Source organism: Oryx dammah, unplaced genomic scaffold, assembly GCF_014754425.2.
Source record: "Oryx dammah isolate SB20612 unplaced genomic scaffold, SCBI_Odam_1.1 HiC_scaffold_18, whole genome shotgun sequence".
NCBI classification, from domain to species: Eukaryota; Metazoa; Chordata; class Mammalia; order Artiodactyla; family Bovidae; genus Oryx; species Oryx dammah.
The window spans coordinates 28,111,341-28,136,577 of record NW_024070202.1 but is presented as its reverse complement, the minus strand read 5'-3'; the positions used below and the strand labels follow the sequence as shown (position 1 = coordinate 28,136,577).

Here is a 25,237-nt window from a genome sequence, read left to right as displayed (position 1 = left end):
CCAATGCCCAAGAAAGATACTGGCTCATGATTCACTTGATTAATAAAAATAATAGTGATACAAAATGATTAATTAGAAATCACTCCTACTTGTAAATCTAATTTTGCTGATGTCGGCATCCCATTCACTACAAGTACTTCTCTATTATTTCCAATGACTGCCTGTCTGCCAGGAAAAGTTCAAGTAAAAAACAACGACAACAACAACAATAAAAAACCAGTGATAGAGTCAATCCCCATCCCCATAGTGCCATTTCGCAGAGGTAGTAGAATGAGAATCAGCAGCAGTGACAGTCTCTTCAGAAATGTATGTGCGTGTTCAGTCACTAAATCTTGTCTGACTCTTTGCAACCCTGCTCACTGAATCTACCAGGTTCCTCTGTCCGTGGGATTTCCCAGGCAAGAATACTGGAGTGGGTTGCCATTTCCTCCTCCAAGGGACATTCCTGACCCAGGGATCAAACCTGCATCTCCTGCATTGCAGGAGGGTTCTTTTTTGACATCTAATATGTTACTGATTTATGTAATTTTCGTAACTCTTTCTGACATGTTAAAAACCCTCAATAACAATTTTACTCATTTTTAAACAGGTTAGTTTCATTTGATCCTGAAATAGCTGTGAAGACTTCACTGCAAATCCGGTATAGTAGGGATCCTTGGAGTCAAACACTTTTGTTCTGTTTTGATTTGCAATTTAATTTTGCATATCCACTGGCAAATTTTCCCTAGTTACATTCAGGAAAGATCAACTGAAGAATGCACATACGGTGAAGTATAATTACAAAAACTGGAGCCATTTTCCTCTCTAAACCCCTTAGTCATTAAGTTAACCATGCTTCTCTTTAGGAAGATGCAGTCAAACTCAAATTGAGAGAGAAGTTTGGGTAGCATGTGGCTGTCTCATGTACTCTGAGGCTCTCGAGCAGGACTTCAAAGCAGAAGCTGATTGTTGCAGATGGGAAGAATGCTTTTCACAGAAATACCTTTTTAAGACTCATGATGTTGTAATTCATATGGTAGGCACTTGTGATTCGTTCCTGATGATGTTGGGATCATTTAACTCACAAAACCAGTGTTGCTACCATAAAATCCTTTCATCTATAGCCAAAAAAGGTTTATTTCATGCAAATGAAAAATTTTCATTAAAGAATCACCCTAATAATGGGGAAGGTATATGTTTTCTGGTCATGTTTAAAATGTAAATTTATGAACATATTTTGAAGATTCATTTCACTTTAAGATCTTTATTTATTTGATGTCCTAGGACTCTTTTCAAGGTCAGTGAAACCGGAAATCACTTTTAGAAGAAATATGGAGATTATTATCATTAAATCTTTCAGTTGGCTTATTCCAAGCAGCCCTATAAATATTGCATATGTTTTAAAGAAGGCACTTTCAAGTAAAGTAAAAATCCTTTTACTGTTCTTGTCAGTGGCGCTCCAGAAGGTAACTTTATATTCTCAGCACCTTTTGTAAACAAATGAATAGTTGGTTTGTATTTAAAAATGTCTGAGACAGCAAAATACTCCAAAGCAGGATTTCAGAAAAATGAAATTAAAAAAAATTATCTTCAGGAATTCCTGAGAATAAAATGGCAAGAGAAGTTGACTGGCATTTTGACCATCCATCCATCCATCTATGATTTATCTATCTAAAAAGCAACAAGTTATGCCTACTATGTGCCACAGTTTTATATATAAATGTTAAAATACATGAACCTCAGTTTTCTCAGCTGTAAATACAACTAATGACTATTCTGCCTCACAGATGTGAAATAAATATATAATCATAAAAAGCCCTCAATATATGCATATATATATATATATATATATATGTACATGTATGACAGACAAGGCGATGGCAGCCCACTCCAGTCCTCTTGCCTGGAAAATCCCATGGACAGAGGAGCCTGGAAGGCTGCAGTCCATGGGGTTGCTGAGGGTTGGACACGACTTCACTTTCACTTTCACTTTTCACTTTCATGCATTGGAGAAGGAAATGGCAACCCACTCCAGTGTTCTTGCCTGGAGAATCCCAGGGATGGGGGAGCCTGGTGGGCCGCCATCTATGCGGTCACACAGAGTCGGACACGACTGAAGCGACTTAGCAGTAGCAGCATATATGTATGAACAGAACCTAGCACATAGTAGGTATTCAGTTTTTATATTTTTGAATGAAAGAATTTAATCACAGAATTTAAGATCTAGAAATGGATTTTAAGCTTAAATACTCCAACCCCTTCTTTAAGGTTGAGGAAACTAAGACCCATAAAGATCAATTATCAAGGCAAACAGTTAACTACAGAGTTGGGATGAGAACTTTCTGCATTTTCCACCATTCAGCCCACTCAGTAGATATTAGGACTGCTCTTTTTTTTTTTTTTTTCAGAAATGATTTCCAGTTCAAAAAGAACTTTAAAGAGAATTCCTAGACACCAAATGGCTTTTACAAATCATTGCTTTGGTGTGCTAAGTGTAAATAAACCAGAAGCATGTGAATTAAATTTCCCTTAACAAACACAAATATAAAACCATTGAGGAGAAAAAAATCCCTAGAAAATGCTTTTGGGTATCATAGGACCATTCCTTCCCACCCCTCAACAAAACTGTTTTTGCCAAACCCCAACTGCAATTTGATTTGCCAATCTCTAGCTTGTACTGCTGTTTTCAATAAGGCATTAAACACATGGGATCTATTCTCTCATCGATGCTCAGGCATAATTGGCCAAGTGGGATGGAACAAGAGCAGGAAAGACTCATGCTAAGCAATGATGATCCCATTACAGTACTCTGCATTATTCAAATTCAGCCAGTATTTACTAAGCACACACAATTAACAACAGCTAGGGAACTACATGGTTGAATAAGAGATCATTCTTGCTTCCAAAGAACTAAATTACATACAAGAGGCATATACACAGATAAAGACATGGAGAAAGATAACTGTTATAAAACAAACACATTTTTATAAAGCTTAATAGATGGAAGACATCTATCTGTTTAGAGGGAACTCAGAAGATAATAGAGGACACAGTCAAACATCTGCAGTGTTATGCATTTGTATATCTTTGCCTCAGCTTCCCACTTCTGATATAGGAAGTCTTGTCGGTTTCAGTGAAATAATATATGTAAAATGTACCCAGCAGTTGACACTCAGACAGTATCAATAACTATTACTTCCTTACCAGCCCATCAGCCTCTTCATGATTCAAAAGCTCTCTTAGATAAATTGGCAATTATTCTAAATGGCATTATTCTTTTCATTCATTTGGTTTTTCTGTTAGTAAACTTAGTTCTAGAGTCACTCAGTTATGCTCACATAGGATCATATATATTGCAGTTCCAGACAGCAAAATGGGGAAGGGAAGAGTAAGTGTGGGGAAAAAGAATTCATATTGTGAGATAAACGTCTTTCAAATTTCTTCAAAAAATAAATCGCCAAGAATTGATTGATACCTTGGAATCTAGCATACAGCTTGGTACACAGTAGGTGCTCAGTACATGCTATCGAAGGAATTAGTGAATATGGAATGAATATATTCTATTAACTTTACTTAATTCCATTTCCATTACATTAGTATGGTAGATAGAATTCACAGGACCTCCGAGAACTCTTGCCCTTGAACCGAACTCTCTCGAGTGTGGACAGAATCTGTGCATGTAATGTGTGTTCCTGTGGAATGGCAAAAACAAGTTTCAGCTGACTTTGTGTAAATCAAAAGGAAGATTTCAGGCAGTGTCAGGGGAAACTGGGCTGGTGGGTCCTGGTGGCTCCAGTAATCTAATCACAGAAGCCCTTTAAAAGCGGAGTTTTCTCGGGTTGGTATTATAAGAGGAAGTGAGATCTGAAGCACAAGAAGCACTTGACACGCTACTGATGGTCTGAAAACGTTAAGGGACCGCGAGAGGAGGAATGCTGTAGCTTCCAGCCAGCGAGGAAATGAGGACTTCAGTTCTACAACTGCAAGAGATTAAATAAACTCAGAAGAGGACTGTTCCTTAGAATGTCGAGAATAAAGAGCCAGCCTGGCTGATATTTTGGTATCAGCTTTGTGAGACTGGAAGCAGGGAACCCAGTTGGGTCGGTGCAGACTTGTGACCTACCAGAACTGTGAGGTAATAAATGGATGGTGTTAGGCATCAATAAATTCACATATCCCTGAATATACTAGAGGCCCAAGATAAATCAACAGCAGAATAACAGTTCATGAGGTAAAATTGATAGTGTAAGGAAAGTTGGAATAGTAATGGTAACTACAACAATGAACAATTCTAAAATATTTATCCTGTGCCAGGTCCTGGGGTTCATATAGATGCTTCATGGAATCCTCACACCACCTTATGAGGTAGCTATGGAGAGTATCCAGCTTTCTAGAGGGGCGAACAAAGGGAAGTTGAGTAACTTTCCCAAAGTCATACTGGGAATAGAGTAATATATAGTAATATCAGGACTCAACTCAGGCTTTAGACTCTGAAACCTTAACCACTGACCCTACTATTTAAAATAATTTTTCAAAAAATCTACACACATAAAGCATGTTTAGTTTTCTCTATGAATAAGATGAAGACCCCAGTGCATGTCACCATGCGTCCAAAGGATCCATCTGTCCTCACTATCCTCCACCCCTTTCCCCACAAAGTGTCAAGGGCCAGAATGCTAAGAAGCATACCTTGGCAATGCCTGAACAAACTGTCTGTATATAAGCTTATGATGAATTCTTAGTCGTGATGAGATACTTCAAATAGAGGCAGTGCTGCTAGCTTCTCTGTTACCCTGAACCAAAGACAAAATCTACGAGTCACTTTGTTTAAAAGAACGGAAGAATCCTAGTCCTGGATGAACATGAGTTTAGGTAAATTAGGTGACCTTTTCCAGGCAGAGAGATTTCTAGAACTGTGAACTCTTCTAAAGAGTCAAGGGCTCTGTATGATCACTAGCCATGTCTGCCTGGACACTGCAAGGCTTCTCTAAATACTGTATCAAGTGCTGAAAGAATTATGGGAAGTGTTACATGGCTGAAAGAGTGTACAAGTTGGGAGAAGACCCTGCACCTGGAGATGGGCAGACATGCCAGAAGAAAACTATATGCTCACTTGCAGAGAGCAGTGAGCTTATCAATATAGCAGCCACCCACCCACCTGTCACTGGCTTCTCACATGTTTTAGGGTTAAATTCAAAGCCTTCAGGACATGGTCTCTCTTTCCAGTCTCATCTTCTGTCACACCCCACGTTTACTCTTCCCTTAAGTTAAATATAACTATTTATACAATTTGATGAACACAGCAACCAGAGTCTACATTTCTGAGTATCCACTGATGTAATGTCTTGTCCACATCCAGCTAACCCCTACTCATCTTTTAAATTTAGTGTAATCAACATCCTGAGCCCCCTGGGCAATGCAGAGTTGTTTTATGTGTCCTCTTCACACTGATTTCTCTCTCTAATCCTTAATTTGTGAGTTCATCCTTCGAGGTTGTAAGCTGCTGGCCAACAGTGTCTGTATCTTGCCTGGCTTCATATATTCAGTGCCTAGTACAGTACTTGGCATTCTCAGTATGTTAATTGAATGCTGATGTCTAAATAGTACAGAGACCTCAAGCTGACTTTATAGACCTGGATTAATGTGTGTTAACACCTAAACTATATATGGAACTTATTGCACGGTAAGCTCTTTACAACTTCCAGTCAACACACACATACACACACACACACACACACGAGGTACCGCCATTATTCCTAAATGAAAAATGGAAAAAAAACAGAAAGGTTAAGTGCATTGTCCAAGGTAAAAGAACAGAGGTAGGATTTAAACTTTCTGACTCTGGAGTCCACATTCTTAAATTACAATACCTAAGGTTTTGGATTCAGGGCCCATGGTGATACTCAGGAGCTATTTTTGAAGAAAAGTAAAGCAAAGCAAAGCCCTGAAAAATTTTATGATTCTATAATATACCTACTGTAGAATAAATATTTCCCTTTCTTAATTTTTTTTTAAACTGTAGCCAATACAAGTAAAAAAATCTTTCTCAAAGATTGGTTAAAGGGAGCATCCAGGAAAAAAATTTAGGTCCAGAGAAATACAACAGGCCAAAGAGAAAACTCAAGTCCCTGTCACAGACTGTTTCTTGCACAATTCTATGGAACTTATAAGAAATGTCATTAATTTACAGAATAAAAGTAGAATACCATGTCTTCAAGAGGATACAAAATAATCGTGGTTGATCCATTCACTGAAGAGGTTTGTTGAGAATCTTCTATGTAACAGAAACTGTGCTGGCCAATGAGGAATAGTTTTGAGCATAACAAAGACAGTCCCTATCCTTACATCACTTAGAAATCAACGTTAGTGAGAGCCACCATCACCAGGTACCATGCTATGTGTGTGAAATACACCATCTCATATAATCACTACACAACTGCCCAGGCGGGAGAATGAACTTGCCCAAGCAATACAGTCAATGGCAAAGCCATAATAACAAGGTTGTTTGCTGACTTTAGCAACTGGACTTCAAACCTGTCAGCTGCATTTGAATCCAAATAATGCTGAAGTACTAGTTTAACTATTAAAGCTACAGTCACAGCACCAACTGTTCCTGAATAATACTCATCAAATGTTAATGACTGTTACCCATTCTTCTTACTCAAGCTTTAACTTATATTCATAAAAACCAATTTTCAGGAAAAGAAATATCTACTTCGACTTTCTGATACTATCACTTTGAAAAAGAAATAGATTACCACCACCACCCAAATCCCTAATTCCTTTTCAAATTAACCTTGGAACTATTAATAAACTTGCTTTTCAATGTTGGTACAGCATTAATTCCTGACTACATTCCCCAAATCCAGCTCAGATAAGGATGGTCACAGCACCACTTGTAGTGATCACTGCCACAAAGTTTGTCTACTCGTCCTTGCGGTAACTTTGTGACTAACTGCTTTTTAAAATATATGTAGTGTTTGATGCATAGAAGCCAAAGTTTTCTGGTCTTTTCTTTAAAAACAACCAAACAACAAAAACTCCACTACTGAGTCTTAATGTACACATTCCTCACAAAAAGATGCCTGTAGAAACAGATAATATCAATAGATAATTTGTCAAAATGCCAGGTAAGTATCAGCAAAATTTTAAATGTTTCTTGAAAGGTATAAAAAAAATTCTCTTCTAAGGAGAATGAGGACATACGTCTCATTGCCAAAAACATTCCTTGGAATCCCATTTCCCAAATGACCTAGGTTTTTAATTTCAAGACAAAAATACCTGATTTTAAAAGATAAGTATCTACCCTCTGGGAAAAACTGATGATTTCTTATTTTTCTTGCCATAAAAGGAGGTTCAGGAAGCCTCTAAATTATAGGTTTCAAGCAACCATTTAATTTAGATTAAATTAGACAGCAATTGTATGTTAAATAAATATGAAATGGCTCTGCATGTATTTGTTAAAGATTAAACCTTCTGTAATACTTGGCTTCTATTACACATTTGTTATTGCTGATTTTTAAAATAAATCACCATTTAATTGAAATACTTAAAGAACATTTACAAAGGAAAGTATAGTATTTAGCAGGACCCATGAGAATCTAATAAGCCCAGTAGGGTAGCTCTTTAAAAAGTAGCCCATTCTCCAATATTGTGGTAGAAAACTTGTAGCAAAATTGTGGCCAGAATCCTACACAATCTTTACAAACGGTATGACTCAACTTGCCAATATGAAACCAAAAAGAGTTTTATTTTAAATATTTTTTATCAAAGTAGTTTTGGTCTGTCTTAGGTTCCTCCCATCTGCCATTAAAAAAAAATGAAAGAATTATAGATGGATAAAAATAGGAACTCCCTCATCTCCATCAGACACTTGAGTATAACTGTCATTTTGGAGGGAGAAATGAAATACCCCTGAGGACACTGCACTGTGATTTTTATCCTGCTTTCTTTTTCCTGCTTTCCTAAGTTGGGGATGTGGAACATGAAAAAAGAGGCTTCTCGAGATCATGCTAAAAGTCTGGCATGTAAGGCACAATTTCTTTCTGAACGAGGCTCAATATCCAACTTACATAAGATACTCTAAACCCTTCAACGTGGCAAAACAAAGCATTTCAGGGAGGGTGGTGGCTTCCACTACAAGGGACTTAAGAGATCTGAAAGATGACAAGACTGTAGAATTGAATGTCGAGCAAGTGAACTAAGCACAGGCCAGCGTCAGAATGGGTAGATCAAAGATGAAGAGGAGTTTTCAGGACTTTGGGGACTAGCCAGGTCTGTATCAGAATAAATGAAGGAGAATAATCTGCTGGTAATTCCAGAATCACTAGAACTGGGAGGTCATGGACATCTTTCAACAAGAGTCTGTAATGAGATTAGGCAATGGATTTTCAAACCAAAGATAATAACAGATACACTAGGCTGGGAGTCAGGCTGGAATACCCTTGGGATATGCAACCATCTAGTCTATTGTTCTTCCCTGAAAATGTCAGTACAGATTTATCAAAAATAGTTAAAATTGCAGTATCTGGATATTAACAGACAGACCCACTACTGGAAAACGTGGGAATTTTATTAAGGTGTGACCACTGGCATTCTTTCTTATCCCAGTCAAAAGTGTTACAGCTTCAGGGAAAAAGGGACCTGCGTGAACAAAAATCACTTAATTAATAATAGATGACAAAAGAAATTTAAAATGACTGTTAAAGGGATGGGCCTTTTATCATAACCATTATGTCTCAAAAGAGTTGTGTAACTCATCATAAAAACTTTCAACCTCAAATTCATTAAGGAGAAATGACTTCTCTTGAGAGATATCCAGATGTTCTCTGCCAGCTCCTTAAATCCTCCCAGACATCTGTTGATTCTTAGTAAGGAATGTTTGTTTCTAGAAAAGATGATCTAGCCCATCTTGTGAAACATCAGTAACAGAGCCAGTGGCACCACTGATTCTGACTTTGGGGGACATTAATTAATAATTAAAAAGGATACTATAACTAAATTCTAATTCAAGTTCTATGATGACCTGCCAGATAGAGCTCTAGGTGTTTTTCTTTGTTTTCCCCATCTTCAGATTTTAATTTCTCTATGGCTCAAATAAGGGGGCTGGATTCCGTCAGGATTTCTTCAAGTGAGGTTGTCTGAAAGTGAAACACTCTTCTCACCTGGCCTGGCACCATCTTACTCTCACATTTTCTCCTTCCTTTCCTGCTGCCTCCTCCACCTCCTTCTACCTGAAAAGTGTGGGTGCTCTCCACTTTCCGCCCTCAGTATCCCACTCCTCCTCTGGAAACACTGTCCATCAGTGAATCCTTTCACTTGCACATCACTTCCACCCATAATCACTAGGCCAAAGACTGACATCTCCATCTCTCTTTAACCCCCTTTGCTAGATCTAATTTTCATCTGCGAAGTGCCCTGCAGGGCATTTTTTCATGCATCTACATGTGACTCTAGCTGAACATGTCTAAGTATTAACCATGACCCATCTTCTACAGCTCTTCCTTCTAAAATCCCCTTAACGTCTGCCAGTGAAATGTTCAGACTATTTGGCTTGGTAATCCAGGCCCCAGGACACCCTATTGTCAAACTGACGTTCCTGAAGAGGCTTTCTTTCTGAAGGCTGCCCTGGCTAAGGGTACAGATTTGGGAGTTGGAATTCCATTTCTCTCTCTGTCACGAGTGTCATCTCAGGCACGTTCTTTAATTTTCCTGGGTCTCCATTTCTTCTTCTGTGAACTGGGAGTGGTAACACTTGAGATTATGGTAAAAACATGGAAGAATGCATATTTCTTCTGCTTAAGCACAATGTGAGAATGCAATAAAGTGCAACAAATGGTTTGCTGGAGAGCAAATGTGATGTGTTTACTCACGTCTTTCTTTCCATCTGCTTTTCCTTCTCCTCTTATTTATGTCTAATTCATCATTTAAGAGCCAGCTCTGCTGCCCCCTGTCATTACTCTTAGAGAAATTTCCCTGATCTCTGCGTATTTTCCCTGCAGAATTCACTTTATCAGATACTGTCTTTTCTTGCATGTCTTTTTTATTTTCAATTTAATTGTGAAATTCTGAAAGAGTTGTTCAACATCCCAAGCTTTGACATGTCATACAAGTCCAAACAGTAGTATTTACGGAATAAATAAAAAGCCAGTGTTCCTTACACATATGTCCAAAGGGACATTTAGATTAGCAGTGCCGGTGCTTGGATCTGACTGCAGACTGACAGCTGAACCAGGGAGATGAGTGCTTTGGCATTGTCTCTGCTTTTTCCCAAGGAACGACAGAAGGTTTTTTTATTTGTGAACACTGAAAGCATTTCAGCTCACCTTTACTGACTTTTTCTCTCCAGCATATGTGCTCATAGCACTTGAAAGTTAACGCAAAAACTGAAGTGGATCCTCTCCTTCCTCTGGCACTGTATACTCTGAAGATGCAACTTAACATGAACAAAATGTGGACTCTACCAAAGCAACACTCAGGAAAGCCTCTCACGGTCCGGAAATAAACATTCTGAGATACTCTGCAGGCCAGATGTGCCGACTATGAGATGGCATGTGGGAGAAGAGAGAAAGAACCCAAGCCCATTAAATCTAGCATATTCCCAGGGTGGTTTACTTTTCTTTTGCAAAGATGTGGTGGGGAAGCCCTTTGCTCCTGGCTGCTGTTGGCCCACATTTCCTGGTTGTTTGCTAATACTTATTAAAAGAGGAAGGCAGGGGACGGATTGAGAATAACGGCTCTGATAGGCAGATAGAAAGCACCACCTGAACCCAAAATGGTCATGTGCCTCCTTCTCTCTAAAATCTAATATCCACTTCATTAGCCATACGATAGAATTCACCAAAGTTTGATATCACTTTTCTGCGGTCACCTTGAGCAAATCATGTTACCACTCTGAGATACAGGATCCTCACTTTCTCACTCATAAAACCTAGTTCCTTTATATCCATGATTCTTCCTGAGTGAAAGATCCATCTTTACCCCCACGTAACAGAGATCTCCAGGTCAAACTCTAATTACTCTCTTCGGCACTCCGAGAAATGGCTGCCAAGTTTCTGGCTGCTGACTGACGTTTCATATCCATGCTAGCGCGCTTTCAAACACAAACCATCCCGAGCCTTTCTTTGTTCTTTGGAGATGTCTGTTTCCGTCATCCCAAGAAAATGCAGGAACAGTCAAACACAGGTGTTTGGGCATGGCCTAACAACTACAACTACGGTTCTTTGTCTTCTTTTTTTTTTCTTTTTCAGGAGGGAATCTGTTTTAGTGTATAGAAAAAGTCACAAAACGCTAATCCCAAAGTCTTGATATCCCCTCTGGTTGTCTGAAAATTCCCTCTGAAGTCCATGAGAACACTGCACTCCATAGACCAAGGCCCATAATTGACAAATGAGGAAATATTCAAGGGGACAGAACTTTAAAGTTAGCAAAGGAAAAAAAAAAAACTCTTAATACAGAAAAAGTGATTTTGTTGTTGTTGTTCTTGGAAAAAATGGGAGTTTAAACAGCACATTTATTTCCTTTTAATTTCTGGGCTGTCAGACATCAGCTCTGAAGCCCTGATTCGGAACACATGCAGAGTCTCTTTGAAGTTCTGGCTGCTTTTTTTTTTTTTTTTCTAACAATGGCAGAAAGATATAAAGAAATTAAACTGCAACATAATCATGAAACAGAACTTCTGGACTCCTGATTTACAAATAGTCATTTTATTATTTTTTTTTAGGGGTTTATTTTCAAAGCTTCATTGTGGCACATACTTTTTTTTAATAATTTTTTTCCCTTTAAGCTCAATCGTCAGCTATTCTTTTCCCCTCTAAGATGAAGCATTCTACTTTTATTTCAATCAACTAAAAAATATTTTATTGTGGTTTTCTAAAGACAAGAAAGAAACTGGAAAATCCTGAGTATTACTAATACATTAAATGGAATATTTTTGATAAAAGTCATAGCAATATAGAGTTTAGCTCTTAGAGTGCCCAATTCTCTTGGCATAAAGACAAAAATGTACCTTAAATTTTCAGGCAGTCTAAAGAAAATGTCTACTTTGTTTTCATGGTCTAATTACAAAAGATTGTTACTAAAGATTTCAAGGGTTCTTAATAAAAACTGCATTTCAGATTTGGTCTGGTAGATGCCACATTTGAAACCATACACACTCTCTCACACACATACACAGACACACAAACACACACCACATAAACTGATTTCTTGTGGTCATTCAGAGGTCATGCGTATTTACCTGAACAAGGTGAGTAAGAATTCTGTAATCCGAAAACCCCTTTAAAACCTACTTGCAAATATGAATTGGCTAGTCCCCCAAATCACTTTCCTCCTCCTATATTTTTTCTACAAATCTCTTACTGATTTTATGTGTTCTAATGTTTATATTCTTTTCAAATACTGCTATACTCTATCTACCTTTCTTGATTTTTATAGTGAAACTTTTTACTGCAGGGTTCCTTCTCTGTTATATTATTAATGGTCAAAATTTCCCAAACCATGATTTCATCCAAAGTCCTGACCTTCCATCTTTTATGTCAAGTTCCAGCTCCACATAGCAAAGTGAAATGTGAAGCTGAAAGAACTATCCCCATCACTAGTCAGCTGGTATTCCCTTGTGAGAACTGACAGCTAAATTTTCAGAGACTTTGCAAGCACAGCCATTATTTAGTATTTTACAAACTTACAAAACTTGTATTAAAACCAAAGGTATTACATACTCAACCGTCACCATTTCCTAATTATTTTAGTGCAGTTGCTATTGGAGTTATCCATATCTATTGTATTCATCTGGTGGAAATACTATATAATGGTTTGCTATTGCCTATCTCTTCTCAACTTGGGTTCCTGACTTCACACTGGTGGCTGAAACTGACCAGGGAGAAATATTATATCACAGAGCTGTTTGTCTGTTTTGGAGAGCTGTGTTTCAAACATTTATCTGGGCCGATAATGGGCCTCTGTACCTATATTATTTAAAATATCTAACTTGCAATTTACAGTGATCACTTGATGGATTATCTTGGGTAAATTCAAGTAAGAATTGGAAGCTGGAATTTATTGTGGTCAGTCTTCCTTTTGGGGGGAACACTGAAAGGAAGAAGGAGAATATGTGTAATTATTTCTACTATTTCTACTTACCTACAGCCTGAAACCCCTCATACCTCCTTAACTGCAGGCTATTTTTTAATCCCTTCACTGTTATTCAATGTATTGATTTCCTTCCAGGGTTTTAACTTCTCTTCTGCCTAGGAAAAAACTTCATTTTCACATCTATTGAACCACCTCTCAAGGTTTTAATGAAAACTTACATACTCTGTGATGTCAACAGTAATTAGGAAGGTTGGTATAAGAGTCCTCTTATTTTCTGGCACAGGATAGACACATGTGGTCCAAATGAAACAGAAAGAAAACTGTACGTGTGTGTGTGTATATATATATATATATTTTTTTTTTTTTTTTCCCCCTTAGGAGAGGGGAGTAAAGTGTCTATTGTTATGTCATTACCTTAGAATCTTGGACTATAAGTGTCTGGAAGGGAGGTACCAAGTATGTCAAGTAGCCTAATCCCTTAAGTATTAAATAATCATCAGATGGTTTGCCAAACTTCCTCCCATTCTATTTTGACAGCAGTCTCCTTCTACAAATGAAAAACATTTCTATGTCAAGTAGTTTAAATTCTATTATTCTGATATGAATGACTGTCTTGAATACAAACAGATTTTAGACAGAAAATTAAGATCTCTCTCTCCAGAAGGGATGTGGAAGAGATTTGGATAAGAACTGGAGAAAGTTTGACCATGGAAATTAGCCAGGTGTTGAAAAGCCTGCATTATTTATATACACTCTCATAGCCTTTGGTCTAGATCTCAAGAATGCAAGATTCCACTCAATGTCCAAAAGAGAAATAGAAAAAATTTAAGGAGAGAAAATTTCATTTGTATGTGCTACAATCAAATATAAACTTTTCACTGAAAACTCCTCAAGGTAGTTTTCTAATATTTAAGACTAGCATTATTTGTAGTACAGGGATGAGATCATTCTAAATATACAACCTAAGCTCTGGTGTAGGGCTTCCCACGTGGTGCAGTGGTAAGGAATCTGCCTGCCAATGTAGGAGACCCCAGGGGTTCAATCCCTGGGCCAGGAAGATCTCCTGGAGGAGGAAATGAAAGCCACTCCAGTATTCTTGCCTGGGAAATCCCATGCACAGAGAAGCTTGGCTGGCTATCAGTCCAGGTAGGTAGCAAAGAAGTGAAAACGACTGAGTGACTAAGCGACTAAGCATAGCACAGCACAAAGGCTTAGTTGTTTTGAGTCATGTGGGATCTTCCCAAATCAGGGATCAAACCCATCTTCTGCATTGGCAAGTGGATTTTTACTACTGGGCCACCAGGGAAGCCCTACTTTTGTAGCTTTTAAAAAACTTGAAAACATTATCTCATTTAATTCTCATAACAATCTAAGAATATGGGTCTTTATGATAATTTTCATAGATAATAATGAAAACAGAGAAATACCTTCTCAAAGATCGCTCAGCTATCATGCTAGATCCAAATATATTCTCAAGTTTGTATCTATATATTCAACAAAAAATTATCAAGCAATGACTAAACAGTGTAATTGGTGTTGGTGTGGCTCTTAGCATCTACAGTATGCTTCTTCTAGAATATCAATCATTTTAAAAACATATATACATCTGTATAGTACCAACAGTTCCATAAGGACATTTTTCTTATGTTAAGATGTGTTATAAGACATTATGTCATTTTCTTTAAAATAAAATCAACTATCATGGAAAAATATTGTAAAAATATCTAAAATATACTAGACATGTATATATGTATGCATGCATGCATGCTAACTTGCTTCAGTCATGTCTGACTCTGTGTGACCCCATGGACTGTAGCCTGCCAGGCTCCTCTGTCCATGGGATTCTCCAGACAAGAATACTGGAATGGGTTGCTGTTTCCTCCTCCAGAGGATCTTCCTGACCCAGGGATCGAACCTTGAGTCACTTGTGTCTCCTGGATTGGCAGGCGGGTTCTCTACCACTAATGCCATCTGGGAAGCCAATAGAAATGCTTGCTGTGTTTAGTCGCTCAGTCATGTCCGACTCTTTGACCCCATGGACTGCAGCCCACCAGGCTCCTCTGTCCAGGGAGATTCTCCAGGCAAGAACACTAGAGCGGGTTGCCAAGCTCTCCTGCAGGGGATCTTCCCAACCCAGGGACTGAATCCAGGTCTTCCACATTGCAGGTGGATTCTTTCTGTCTGAGCCACAAGGGAAGCCAAAGTCAAACACACTATGACTATGACATACGCAACAGGTGCAAATAGGTTTGATCTTTAACCTTCATTTTCAAAGTTCTTTTGCATCTGGGTGATGCTAAAAATGACCTTAAATTCGTATTGCTACTATCAGGATATCACTATTCTACCAACAGTCAAGAAGGCCTCATATACCACGCGTGCGGCCCTTTGGGGCATTTTGTTTTCTTCCCAGGATCATCTGGTTTCACAGCACTGGGTCGTGTGACAGAGGATCATGGATCGACCCTTCTCCAAGAAGAATCTAGTTATGGCTCCAGAGGTCTATGGCTCTTCTCACAGGATGGACACCAATGACATCATTGCTGGATTCCACTTTGCTTTTTGAGGTTGTGGTATAATGTGGTAGAATCGAATGTGGCTGTCAAATAGTACGCCACCACACAATCTGTGGTGAATTCTTACACCAGTAGAATATCTGGGAATGACATGGGTGATGTAGTCTTGCTATGCATCTTAGCATTTTATGATACATCCCTCTTTAAAAATCTTTTTCGACAAAACTTCTTAAGAGTTAACTGCTTAAAACTTCCTATTCTGCCTCACTTAGTGACAAATGTTTTTAGCAGACAGTTAATCTGTGCATTGTCTATTTTACCTGGGAAACATTTCACAAACCAGAGTGTTCTAGTGATTTGTGTGAGAACACCTTCCTTCTCCAACTTTTCTAGCTTTTGAAAAGAACTATATCATACAGGATGATTCCTCACTCGTGGGATCATTTGGTTTTTTATTGGAGCCTGTTTTCATAGCATCTGCCTCTAGTATCTAATCCCTTAGATGCACTTGGAGTTGATTTCTTCTTTCGGGTGAGGACGCTCCTAATGTAAAGACTAAACAGAAACCCTCCTTTTATCCCACATTCTCTCATTCCACAGGTTGACACCTAAAATCTCCCATCTCTAGCACAAGAGTTCTGGTATTCACTGATGCAAATGGGAGTTTTCCAGAGCTTAACCCCTTTAAGACATCAATGAAACTATAAATATTCCACTGTCCTCACCAGTACAACCCTAGACACTTCATAATCTTGGGGAGAGAAATAGGCTTTCCAAAGTCTATAGAACGGAGGTTTGAATACATCTTACCTACCTTGTGAGGGACAAGGGAGCCTTGGTACACATTTTACTTACTCTAAGATGCTGTATTAAATTCCCAAGTGCTTGCGGACCAATAAGAGACATAAGGCAGGGTCATAGATCACAGCAGCACAGAGACGGGGATGAGCAAGAGGAGATGCCAGCAGGGTCGTGAGTAGTTATCACGAGTGCTTCCAGCTGAGAAATCAGGAGGCTCTTCAAGGAGGCAAGGACACTTCTGCTAAAGCCCAAGGATCAGACAATTTGGGCAACGTGGCAGGAAGAGCAAAGACTACACTGGGCGTGTTAGAGAGAAAGAAAAGGCTGAGTATTTGGGGCTGATATGCTAAACAAAAGGAGAACTTTATACATCACAGTAAGGGGAGTCTACGACAGCACCCAGTCTCTTGAACGTCATTTCTTCATAAAACCTGCGCTATCTCTGACCATCTCAATTTGAAGAGATCTTCTGAAAGCCCAGAGCATTTATTTTTGTCACTCACTTATCATACAAAAACCAAATATTCATAGGATTTTAGCACTGGGATAAATCCAGATATATATGATAAAATAAGAGTAAGGGTTAGTTCTCTTGTCTACTATTGGTTTAAAATTTCTTGCATATGTTTATGGGGAAAGCAATCTACTAAGATGTTTATTAATGCCTTTTCTTCCTTTGAGACAGTAGAAACATTTTCTAACACTTCCCATACATCCCATCCCTGCATCATACACTCACACATACATATCCACTTCTGTTCACAGAGCAACCCCAGGACTCTGGGTTCTGAGTGCTAGGTTCTTTGCTTTTCAGCAGCAAAAGCCTCTTTTATGATTTTTATGGTTCAGAGGAAATGAGAAGCTGCTAGGTGCCAGAAGACAATCTCTACCAGATTTTTGTTTAGAAGCCTAGCCTTATTAAGATAATTTGATATAGATATCACTGAGAGGATGAAAGGAGAGAAACTGGCCCAAGGTGTTCATAGAGATGAACGGAAGCATCCTAAATCTAAAGTAGCCTCATGTCACTGTCTCGTCATCTTAATTTTCATTTAACTCTTACTGCTACTAACACTGTCCCTGTTTGTTTAAGTTCCTGTTTGCTAACTGTCTCATTCCCACACGCTCATTACTCTCAGGAAGTAAGTTCCATGAGGACAGTGAATTGATCTTCTCCATTCTCACCACTGCATCCTCAGCAACACTGCTTGGGTTCCAGCAGGAGGCAGATGGCACCTCAAAGGGTATGAGAAGACAGCTTAACAAAGACATGTTTTACTGAGGTGAGAATGATGGTTTCAAGAGTGGGCAAGTACTGCAATATTTAGGCCTAGCTGGCAAGAAGAAAGAGTGAGACGGTCCAGAGCTGTGGGGAAAAGGCCACCAGAGAGAAGCTGTGATCCGATCCGAGGTAGATGGACGCTGCCTTTGCCCAAGGCCAGGTGGAAGCAGGAGGAGCCACTGGGAAATAGTCTCTCTGGTCCCCCTCTCCTCTTGCCCTCTGAGCTTCTGCTGGTACCCTCATGGGCCACAAGAGGCTAGAATCAAAGGAGCCTGGTGCTACAGTCTTTAAAGGTTGATCTCTGTGGGCACAGAGCAGGTTGGAGAGTTGAAGCAAGGGACAAACAAAGAACAATACACACATTTAAAATTCCCTAAAGCAAAGGCTAGGTTCTGGAAATGACAGGGAAGGTTACCTTCCCTTGACAGGTTTTTGGAAAGCAGCAGGAGTGCTGATGGGCAGCATGCATATATTGACAGCAACAGCACTCCAACAGCTTCTGAAATTAGGGGCCAGAGGAGAACAAAACACATTTCTGTGCCCTCGCCTGGCAAAGTGTGAATGACACTATATGCCTTCACATGAGGGGAAGGGATAGTTAGGGATTTTGTAATGGACACATACACACTGCGACATTTATCATGGATAAGCAACAAGGACCTACTGTATAGCACAGGGAACTCTACTCAATGTGATGTGGCACCCGGGATGGGAGGGGAGTTTGGGAGAGAATGGATACATGTATATGAATGGCGGAGTCCCTTTGCTGTTCACCTGAAACCATCATAACATTGTTAATCAGCTATACTCCAATATAAAATAAAAAGTTAAAAAAAAGAGAAAATACATGTCTACAGATAGATCATATGATCTACAATATGACAGATATATCACTGGCCAGTGGACAATAGCAACTGTGATGGTCTGAAGGCTACAGCCCTTTCTGACAAGTTTTAACTACAGAACCCTCCCCCGCCTCACCGTCTCCCTCAGGTCTCAGCATGACTTTGGGGTTTGTTTAGAGGGATCCCCATGAATCTCTGCCAAGGATACAGCAAGTGAGAAACTCAAGGCCAGATCCAATTTGATTCAGAACAATAAACCAGCACGGTATTTTATAAATCCAAGGGTTTACAGCAAATCCATTTCTGCCACACAGGTCTTATTCTTCCAAATAAATATTCATCTCCATGAGGATCTTATGTGCTGAATCATGTCCCCCATAAAATTCATATGTTGAAATCCCCCAAATCCCAGAACCTCAAAATGTAACCATGTTTGAAGACAGTATCTTCAGAACGTGATTGAGTTGAAATAATGCCATTAGGTGGGGCCTCAATCTAGTATGACTGGTGTCCTGTTAAGGGAGGGAGACACCCATGAGCCAGAGAGAGACCTGTCAGGAGGAATCATACCTGCTGAACCTCGATCTTGGACTTCTACTAGAGCCCAGAACTAGAAAAAAGTAAGTGTTTGTTGTTTAAGCTTGTGGTATTTCGTTACAGCAGTCCTAGCATAATGTAAGGGCTAAGACCAAACTTTATGTTAATTACACTTTATCATCACAGTGGCAGCATGGTGCCCTGACCACCACAGCTATACTGGACAATCTCTTACTCATTAGTTGTATGAGCTCATTCTCCATTTCTGATATATTGGGAGTGTTAAGAACAGTATGTCTTTCATAAGTATCTTCCACTTCCCCGGTATGCACATAGGAAATAGAAGATAAACCTATTTCCATTTTTAATTCTTACTGAAGTAGAAAATCACCTCTATCTTTTTCAAAAAAGAGAAAAAACAATATTTTTTATTGAGGGTATTTTAGTTTTGTTTTAATTGGTAGGATTCTATTTTTTCTTTTCTACTGAAGTATAGTTGATTTACAATTATTCAAGGTATTCTAAAGCTTGTACACATTCCAATTGTTGGTGTTTTTAAAAAAAGACAGGAATCATGCCTATTGTAATTATGAGTATTTTAGTCTCAAACATTCAGCAGAATCTCTGTTCCCAATTGTAGCCAGCATTACTCTGAGTCTAGGTCCTTTGCCAGTTGCATAAAGGTCATGTGGAGGTGAGCAGAGTATGAGGTATCTGGCTCTAATTCCACTTGAAACATTAAAGTGACTCCAGATTGATAAAATAGAGAGCGGGAAGAGCGTGTTGGACTACAAAGACTGCAAACCCGAGTGAGCCAATTGGTACATTCTTGACTAACAGTGACTGACAATGAAAGGGAGAAGAGACCTGAGGAATGAATAAAAGCTTCATTTTAGTTTAAGATGTAGCTAAGACTTACGGGAGTATTTGGTAGAAAGAAACATGACTGAAGACATGAGAGTAAACGGTTGGCAAGAAGGACAAAAAAGCTGTTCATGTTTCCTGCAAGGATATGAAAACTCATCCTTTTCAGGGACAAATACTGGAACTCAGTGAGATAGGGGTAAAAAAGGAAATTAAGAAAGTTAAAAACAAACTCTATGGCTGTCTTCAGAGGCATAGGAGAGGACATTCTACTGGAGGTCTATTTCTAAGAGTGGCAAGAGAAAGATCATATACTCAAGTTAAGAAAGGTGAAAATGAATTAAAGCTTGAGAGGATTATTACCAATTAATTCTGGTCAAACTTACCATTGCTTAGGCCCCATGCAAGTATTTTACATGAACCATGAGTACAGGATTATTTCTGTCTAATAAATGAGGAAGCTGAAGTTTAAAGGGGTTAACAACTAGCCTGGAGCTCGAACAAGACTGAGTCAGGACCCGAATCCAGCTTTGCCCAGTTCCACAGCCCTTGTGGTAAATAACTACTAGGCTGAAAGGCCATCAATTCTCAAAGTGTTCCTTTTCTCCTGTTGTGATCAATCAACTTATTCTCTGGTTTGAACATGCAAATTGCTTGCAAATAGCTCATGAGAGCAAATTGCTGAATATATTTGTTCATTTCCCCCTGAAGAACTCTGTATCATGCTTTATTATCTCAGACTGACCTTTCCTCCAAGCAGAGGGTAGCTCTGTTAACCTATTTCGCCTAGCCCTTGGCACAGTACCGCTCTCACTGTAGATGTTTATTCTTGTTAGAAATCACACCAAGGAATGAGATCAGTGAGACTCCTGGATTCTCGACACATTCAAGGTAGAGAAATGGTTCCCTTTCAGCGTGAAATTTCTTTCTCCCAACATTTCCTATTCCTTGGGTACTGCAATCAAGTGTTCCTCTTTTGTTATGTGCTAATTTGATTACTCAGAAAAATTATTATATTCTGGAATCCAACACGATGTCTAACTGGAGGTAAGTCTATTTTAATTTACTTCAGTGGTGCAATTTATTCAATAAATATTTTTCCCTGCCCTTGTCAATTGTTTCAGTTGCTCACAGGCAATTCTATTAGGAATGAAATATTATTAGAGGGGGTTCTCAAAAAGTGCTTTATCTTCATTATATTGAAAATTCTATTCCAAATGAAACTCTGGGGAAATCTTTTTTACTGACATACTTTTCTTTCATAGTTTTGGTTCAAACACGAGTAGTGTTTCCTGCCAAAGCCTCATTTTTCTCCTCCTTTTTGGCTACAAGCTGTTTTCTGAAGCCTTTCCTCCCCCTGCCCTGCACCCCCTCCGCTGCACTCCCTGCCGACCCCTTGGTTGCTCTCCCCATGATGACTCTCCTAAGGACACCTTAGAGGCTCTGCCCTAATCCATATTCTACTAAATAGCCCCAGGGGTGAGAAGGACCTTCACGAGGATTTGATTATACAAATTCTTAAAGTTAATAAAATGTTTTCAAGTTGCAAGAGAAAGCAGCAGAGTGTGCATGCCCAAGGAGAGCGGATCTTTCAGTTCTCAGTCATCCTTAAGGAGTACGGTTTGGGATGAAGTGGATTCTCTTTGAGATCACTTCCAGAGGCTTCAGCCTCAAGGAACAGTCTCTTATGAGGGTAGCTTTATTGGACAGCACAACATAGTTGTGACAAGCTACTTTTTTTTTTCTACACTTTTCAGAGCAGTTTTATGTTCTTATTGAAATGTAGAAGAAAATAGAGTAGGTAAGAACAGGCAAAGCTTGTAATTAAGTTGAATCTGATGTAATATCATGTGATTTACCCCAGGGAGAAATGAACAGGAAAGTTACTTGTTCAATATTTTATATATATATATATATATACACACACACACACACACACATATACATATGTGCAGGCTAAGATTAAGATTAGATTATCCATGTTAGACTGGCCCATGGAGTCTATTTTTATAATTAAATAGGCTTGGTTATAAAAGCAATCCTATTGAATAATCAGGAAATGGTTAAAATGAGTAAAGTTGGTTGAAACAGTTAAGCAATGGTCATCTTTATATATGCTAAGATACTCATAGTATCCAGTGAGAAGAAGTCCGGCAACTAAGTGGTTAATTTGGTCCCTATCCATAATCACAGAGATTCATTTATTTGAGGGGAAAGGAAAATTCCATACAGGCATAGGAGACTCCCAGTTGACTGATAATAACAAACAGGCTCAGTAGAAACAAACAGTTGTAAAATCTCCACTATATTATGTGTTCAATAGACATCGTTTAGGTATCAAGTCTAGCTTTTCTTTTTCCTATTGTCAGCAATGCTGACAAATAACAGGCCTTTACAGAAGAATTTTTAAACTTTGAGGTATTTTAATTCTGCCCCAGTACAAAATGAACAAATCAGAGAAGAAAATATATTACTCACATGCACACAGGCGCACACACAGATACATAACACATACATAGCAATGATCGTCTGTGATCTGTTGCAGTATGGGAACCTTGGGAATAGAACATCTTGTTGAGAATCTCTGTAGCATTTTATTAGACAATCATGATTAATGTCACAGAATTTAAGCAATCTTTGAAAAGAAGTCAAAATGTGCCACAAAAATTCACTTGATTGTGCCAGTGGGAATATTTCCTAACATAGTCCCTAACTTCAAAAATAGTTTAAAGCATGCAAATGGAGGATGGGGCAGGGTCCATCCATTTCTTCCCAAGTACATATAATTTATTTAACAGAAAAATGGTGGGAAAACTATGACTCTCATTAATGTGAGAAAGACGCACCCAATGGTACCTATACACGGGGTTGTCGGCATTTTGTTTTTCCCAGGGAAAGGGAGGTATCTCAATTTCTTACTGCTTTATGTCACCGGTCTGTAACCCAGATTGTAACTTTAAGATGTTATCTTCTGGCTGCTCGGATAAACAGCCCATTATGTTTTTATGGTGGGCAGTTCTGAATCCTCAGGGGATTAGAAGATATTGGCTGGAGTTTGTGGTTCCCTGCTAGATTATCAAGGGGTCCATGGGATCCTGTTCAGACTATATCTTTAAGCAAACACCCTCTCATAATGGGGTCTCACGCTGCCTTCTTGGCCATGGACTTCAAAAGCTGATTGCAGGGAGGGCCAAGAAGGCAATAACCCCTATATAACAGAACCAGCCGAGAAGGGACAGACAGGGCAAAAAGGTAAGGCGTCTCTGAGGTTGGCATTTGTGTGTTTAGCCACATGGGGTGAATAGGGGCCATCTGTTTTTGAACCTGCTAAGTCATCATTTTCACACCATCCCAGGATCAAGTACATTTCAAGCTTATTGGTGACAGCACTGCAGAGCTTTCTCAACCCTAATGACACATAGTTTACATAATTTACCTTAATGCTCTGAATGACAGTACCTATATAGATGTAAGTATGTGCGGGTGTTGGTGTATGTGTGTTTAGGGGATTTGAGTTGTTCTTTGTAGACTTAAAAGTAACACTATAACAATTAAAACAAAATTCAAGTTGTATTCATAAAACTCATATATCCTTTGGGCAGGGAAAATGCCATAGAATGCTGTGTTGCTGAAATTCTTCGCTCTTTTGAGGGTACTGTGTGACATTTTTTTTCTTTTGGAGAAACTCCCTGTTTGAGACCTATATGTAGATAAATCCCTCCTCTGTCATCTTTCAAGTAGTTGTGTGTGCCATAAACATTTCAAAGAATACTTCATTCCAGAAAAACACACAAAACTGTCTCAGTTTTAGGAATCTGGAAATAAGAAATAGAAACTTAAGTTTTTCTTAACATTTCAAACTCAATATAAAATTGTTTTTATATGAATGTATAGTTTATTAAATATTGAATGTGGTTAATGTGGATATGTCTTTATCCATACTACTTCAGTTCAATCATGTCCAACTCTTTGCAACCCCATGGACTGCAGCACGCTAGGCTTCCCTGTCCGTCACCAACTCCCGAAGCCTGCTCAAACTCATGTCTGTTGAGTCAGTGATGCCATCCAACCATCTCATCCTCTGTCGTCCCCTTCTCCTCCTGACTCTGCGACCCCATGCACTATATAGTCCATGGAATTCTCCAGGCCAGAATACTGGAGTGGGTAGCTGTTCCCTTCTCCAGGGGCTCTTCCCAAACCAGGGATCAAAGCCATGTCTCCCGCATTGCAGGTGGATTCTTTACCAGCTGAGCCATAAGGGAAGCCCCCATACTACTTGGTAGATGACAAATTATACTGGATAATTTAAGGCCTATACAAAGACTTACAATGTTTTTAACCCATTGTATTCATATTCATTACTTTGTAATTAGACACTATATCTTCTCAAGGAGATATTAAAACACTACCAATTTTAATTTTGGACCAAAACAAATAATTAAAATTTCTATCTTTAGTGGTCTATAAGATTTTAAAAGTAGGATTTATTTCATAAATACAAGGTCAGTTGAAATTTGCTACTAGTGGATGACAGTCTCCCTTTATTAATATCTTTAACACAACTAGCCTAGTCTGTCAGATTCTTCATAAATCTCAGTAAAAGATAATGGAAAAGAAGAAATCAAGTTCATGTTCAGGTATAAAAGACTGAGTAACTTTCAGAGTAAGTGATACCAGTGCTAACACTAGAGCACTGAGTGAACTCATTCATACTGATGGCTGTTTACTAGAGTTCAGGTCAAATCTAAACACAATAAAGAAAGTGCCCTCTGTTGATGGGACAACGGATTAGCATTTTGATTCTGAGAGAGAACAGTCTAGATAGCTCAACTCAAAGTTATATTTCTAATCAGAGAAACCACAGCAAATATACATCCTCAGGTTAAACATGATGTCTAATTAATAACAGTTTGTTTCATGGAGACTGCAAAACCTGAGTCCATACTTTGGAAACTTTCCCCATGCAATAACCTTCTAACTCAGCAATCTTTATATACTTGGTAGCATAACCTTAACAGAATTTGAAAAACTCTGTACTCTGTATTTTTAAGAGGAGATAATATTTTTATGAGCTAGTAATTTTAAGAATGTATTTTAAGCATATTGTATGAGCAGTTTAAAGATGTGTCTTCAGTATAAGACTTCTTGATCCAGGTTATACAATTTATGGAAAAAAGTGAACTGCCCACCATACAACAGAATTAGCAGTACCAGTCCTCTTTTTCACATCAATCAAGTAAATCAGTCACTTTTTCCCCAGGAGAAAGTTTCCATTTTCAATTCAAATATTGTGGAAGTGAATTCCATCACAGGTAGAATGA

At 38.7% G+C, this 25,237-nt stretch overlaps 1 protein-coding gene across 5 annotated transcripts in view; it reads right to left on the bottom strand.

The window, feature by feature from the left end:
- Window positions 1-25,237, bottom strand: part of HDAC9 (histone deacetylase 9) — a 599,202-nt gene that overhangs the window by 87,593 nt on the left and 486,372 nt on the right. The window lies entirely within an intron of this gene.